This window comes from Dysidea avara, chromosome 1 (genome assembly GCF_963678975.1).
Source record: "Dysidea avara chromosome 1, odDysAvar1.4, whole genome shotgun sequence".
NCBI lineage: Eukaryota > Metazoa > Porifera > Demospongiae > Dictyoceratida > Dysideidae > Dysidea > Dysidea avara.
The window spans coordinates 34,332,310-34,338,309 of NC_089272.1; positions in this window are offsets into that span (position 1 = coordinate 34,332,310).

Genomic DNA, 6,000 nt, shown 5'->3' on the forward strand with positions numbered 1-6,000 from the left:
TCTTCAAAGATGTTGTGAAAAACGGACGAAACCTACCTGGGTGGACATTTCTTCCCTGCCGTCCGCCTGTCATCTCACAACACTGGCGTGACTCGATCGCTGAAAACTTCCGAGTGAAGGCCAAGGTGAAGGCATGAAAGGATAGGACACTTGTAAGAAGGTGTCACAAGAAATAAAGACAGCTGGGAACTGAATGTGTAGTATGTGACTATAATATCCTTGTTTGCTGTATACACTCTGAGAGTGAAACTACCTATAGCTATCTTGTACTTGAATTAAATGTCATTATGTATGTATCCAGGTTGTGACCACAGTAGTTTCTTTGTTGTGTGTAAAGTTAACATCATTTTCATTATGCTATGTACCATAGTATTGTGTGATTGAATAAAGTTCACAACTGCCGGCGTATGAAAAAGCTATCACTCGCTTTAAAACATTCCAAATAAATTCTGTTTCACATCCACCACCCGCATCTCTTTATTCCCAGCTCTAAGATGTTCAATTATTCCATAGTCTTCCATTATTTTCTGCATGCTGTACAGGCTTAATAAAATCGATTTTGTAAGGTTTACCAGCTCACATGTCAGAATGTTACCACTGTTCATGTTTGTGTTATTCTTGCAATGTAAATGATGAAGGTACAAGCTGAAAATGTCATTACGTTGTTTGCTATGGCTGTACCTAGGCAAATAATAACTTGAAAAGCTGCCCATTTCATAATAGAAATACATGGACCGCATGCTAAGAGAAGTAGAGAATTTATTTGGAGTGGCCTTACTAGCTTCATTCAAAGTCTGCAAGATACAAATGGGATCCACACTGTAAGAGATTTAAATATTGTGCTGTACCACATCTTTGGCTCTCAGAAGAATTTTGTTTTTGTTCTACAATTGCACTGCACCCTTGAATACTGTGTTGTGAATTCATGTTACTGATGCTGTCATTCTTACCAATGTTGTAAGTGCCTTCATCGTTACATTTTGTCCAGGTTTAGCGGGTCTCATCTACTTTTGAATAATTATTGGAATGACCACAAATTAGCTAGTAATTATAGGAATGTCCAGGAATAAATCCCAGGCCAGGTAGTGACTTGATCCACAGACTTATTGCAGTATCCATGATCAATGTTAATACTAACCTGTGACCAAACATCATGCGAATAGCTATCTATAGCTATCTAGTCTACAGTTATGAATTATCAAATTTGGAAGAGACCTATTTCACAATGTGGTCACATAATGGGCATTCAAAGGTAGCATATTGCTAATTTGCTTAGGCTGACCATGGTCATAAAATTATAACTGTTGGCTTTCTACCCAAAACAAGTCAGCCATTGATGGAACAAGATTGTTATTTACGTTGATGTAAAGGAACACTTAGTCTAACTACTTAACTTTACTACTAAAATTTAGATTTAAATCACACAGTTATACTTTAGACCACATGTAATTATTATTGAAGGCCTTGGTTTGATAATTTATATGGACTATCAATATAATTGGCAAGAATCAGTCAAATCATTGTACTGGCTATTTCACCAACAAAGGAGGAACTACCACGTCCATCTCTTTTCCACCCAAAAATCAAACATGTAAGGGTAACGATGAGACCAAAAAATGAAATCAATTGTCAATTCGCCAGCCATTGGAGACGTGTGCATACACATTGAGTTCAGCTACACATTTCGAGATAAGATGAACATCATTGTAACAAACATTAATGATTGGCTGGATATTGAGGTTGTGCTGCACATCTACCATACTTACTTGAGGTCTTACTAGCCCACACTACTTTAATAGATTAAAAAAATCTTGCCCATATATTGATTTGCAATATCTGATTGAATCTACCAAATCTGACTAGTTAGCACAACCTGCAATTCTGGTATTCTACCCTGCAACTTGATTGCTACACCCATACATAATTTCCCTTGATCCATTTTAGCAATACATTCAGCTGCTTTTGTACAAGGCTGTCAAACGCAAGGTGTCTTCAAGCAGCCTGGTTGATTTGAAGGTATAGATGGACATACAGTAGTTTTATCATTATTGAACACTTTAATTTGATACTTGAGAATTTCACCAAGTATGTATGTATGTACGGGAGCTAGTCACATATATTAATTACTACATCGACGTTAAGAATATTCTATGAGTCAGTGATTATTATGTACAACATTATATAGTTATGTAGTATACTCTTTAGCAGTGTTTTAAAACAATGTGATAGCATTTACTTTTCCTAGTACACTATTTTGCAGACCTCATACACACACTCCAAGTTTGTCTCATGTATGCATATACAGTAATGCGTAAGTATTGTACTGGCTTCTTGTGTATATGCAACTGGCCCTTCATGGTTACCACCTCACTAAACATCGTTTCCAATAAAGCCATGGCTATAGAAGTGCCAAAGCTGCAGAAACCAGACTCTCCAGTTCTGTAAAACAAAGAGCAGAATGTGGTGGCCTATTTAGCCAGCAATTCAAAAGATGAGTTTGATTTTGTTTGTGGAAGCCAAATCAGTACGTGAATTCGACAGGTACATACATACATAGTAATACCTTATAATGCATAGTAATACTCACGTCGAGTAACAAACATAGTTAAGGTGAGACCACCTCATTATAGTGACAATTTCAAGTAGGTCCCAAACATAGTTAGTTAATAAGACCACCTCATTATAGTGACAAGTACATCCCAAACATGATCTAAGGTGTACTGCATGACCTCATTAATAAGACCACCTCATTACAATGACCATGACAAGTACATCCCAAACATGATCTAAAGTGTACTAAATGACCTCATTAATAAGACCACCTCATTACAGTGACCATGTTGAGTAGCTAGGTCTCAAACATAGCTAAGGTATACTTGACAAGCTCATGCAATAATGAGATTATCTCATTTAAAGTGACCAACTCAAGTGGGTCCCACACATAGCTCATGTGTATTTTAAGACTTTGTTGAAAGATCACCTCATGATATAACGTCCATGTTAATTAGGTTCCAAGCCTTAGCTAAAGTATTATATACTTCATGCATAATACAAGTACCATTTTTACGTATAGCTAAACAACACCACACCTTTAACAGTGGCCGAATTTGAGCAGTGTCATAATAAAAAAACATTTTTTTATACTGAGTAGTGGTCAAGTTTGAATAGTTGTTGCATCAATTTTGTGAACAAGTGCAATAAATGCTAACACAAGTACAGTGAAACCTCTATAACCTGACGCTCAAAAGATTGTATATTTTATTAAGGCTAAATCTGAACTAAAATTACAATCAAGGTTGCTTGACTATCAAGGTATAGTGTTAAATGATTCGGGGATGTGCCCACAGTGGTCGGGACCAGCTGCCACTAAATTATCACAATATTGCCACCACTACTCACCATAATATATCAACTGCTACATATTTACCACTAACTTATGCAAGTATATAGCTAAGGCCACTCTAAATAAATTCTCTGTTTCCCGTCCTGGACTCAGGCATATTTACATGTGGGCGATTGGCAGTTTTTCAAGCCATTATTTGCCTAGTACAACCATAAAAGCATACATAAGCTTATTTCTTCCTTTTTAAGTTGCAAAAATAGCACAAACGTGCTGACTTGATAGCACTGCTGGCACTGTTTCAAAATGGCTTTTACTGTGTGTCAGTATGCAAGAATAATGGGAAAATAATGGAAGAATATGGAATAGTTAGAGCTGACAGTAACTAGAAGCGGGCGGTGGACGGGAAACAGGAAATTTATTTGGAGTGGCCTAAGGCCCCACACTAAATCCTCTGGGCCTAACCTTGTTTCTTGTATTCTAAACCTGGATACATCCTTGATGATTGATGGAACAGGCAGTACAGCTAGTGTAGACTACTGGATAACAGATGTGTCCAATAATAAAAAAGTTTCACTGTAGTGGAGCTCCACAGATGTTATAGCAAAAAAACACTATTCCTAGTACACAAGTAACAATATTTTCAAATCCACTGAGTAGCTACATATTGTAAAATTAGTGACATACATGCAGACCTTCATTTCTGGTCGCTGTGAAGATAACATAAACATTTAGATACCCAGAGTCTACCATTACAGCTCAATACATAGGCGGCGGAAGAGGGGGTGCTGAGCACCCCCAACTCAAAGCTGTATTGCGCAATAGTCGTCAAGCGAACATCCAGAAACTTGTCAATCACGATCGAAATACTCTAATAGAACAGTCACCCCAATAGAGCAGTCACCCTAATACAACAGTCAAGCATGTATTAAAATAAAAGTAATAGTACTACTATTTAATTAACAGCTAAAACCACTGAAAATGCCTCCAAATTCAATCTCCTGACACCTAATTTCCTGGGGGGGGGCATGCCCCCAGACCCCCCTAGAATGAAGCACACCTACTACTACCACCATAAATTTTGGGCACCCCAAACTGTCAGAGAGTGAGCATCCTTCTGCCTCCTATGCAATAGTCATATAGTACACATTCAGTTCCCAACTGTTAATGTTGTTATTACTTGTGACGCCTTCTTACAAGTGTCCTTCTATCCTTTCATGCCTTCACCTTGGCCTTCACTCGAAGTTGTTGTTGGTGTTAGCTATCTACTTTACCAGTTAGGCACTGGAGAGTGTACACACAGAGCCTGTTCGAGGTGTTACCCATAGCCTAGAAGTTTTCAGCGATCGAGTCACGCCCGTGTTGTGAGATGACAGGCGGGCGGCAGGGAAGGCAGCCGGCTTCGCATAGTGTACACCAGTATATAAACTCGTAAATTGTTCAGGAAACCACTATAAGGTAAGTAAGGGGGTTTCCGGACAGCTGCGTATTCCGGACACTTCGTTTATAATCCGCTACTGAAGGATGGAATGGAAACCAATCAGGCTATGGTTTGAGTACCTAAGTACTCCACTTGTGTGCTAAGGTAAATGCGGGTATTTCCGGACAGCGTACAATCCCGGACACTTTGGTACCTTTATCAAGCTAGCCGAGGAACGAAACAACGGATTGCCTTGAAATTTCTGCTGTGAATAGCTATTCTTATAGGGATTATAAAAATCGAAAAGTGTGTTCTAGTTGATTCATTCTTGGGTGCTATACACGAAGTGTCCGGAATTGTGCGCTGTCCGGAAATACCCGCATTTACCTTATAAAATACCAAAGTTTTATCTCGATAGCTTCAAGGATTACCGAGATTCGTCACGATTTGCTTGCGCATGTAGAATATTTTGTGTAAAAAACTTTCTATACGCGTGTTAACAGTAGATTGAGGGCATCGTTCGTAATTCTAAGCGACCATATGCACCACAAATTGTCAATCACACTATACAGTGAACGGATATACGGTTTAGAGATAGTATAACTGGATTCCAAGCCCGTTACCTGCGTCGTGTCAACTTGAATGCGCAATCACACAACCAGCAGCCCGGAGAAGCCTGCAGCAAGGATCCGCTGGGCCACATTGCTAAAGTATGCTGTTTGTGTGTTCAGGTAAGGGCTGGTACAGATTTCCAGGCAGTAGATCAAACGTCGCATCTTCGAAAGCGTTGTAAGACAACTGCAAGGTCCGGAGCAGCATAACGCAATTCTGCTGCTAAAAAAATCGCTGCCATAAACAAAGTAACCAGCCAAACAGAACGCTATCAGCCTCTGCTGGGCCACGGCACTCAGTGGAGTGCAGCAATTCCCATAGCAATGCCGGTCATACATACATAAGCGTATAATGTGAAAAATTGTCTTTATGGTTAATGAGAAGATTTTACGCCAATCACTTCTAATCCTGTAATTAGTGAATTTTAAGTGTTTGGCGTAAAATATTCCCTTTATGTGTAGTGCATATAGTGACTCCATAATGCTTTTATGCCAATGACTTTAGCGTAAAAGCTTGTCATTAAGTACTTAATGGGAAGATTGGCGTAAAATCTTCTCTTTAGGTATAAAGAAGTGATTGGCGTAAAATCTTCTCATTAAGCATAAAGACAATATTTATCAAAATACGC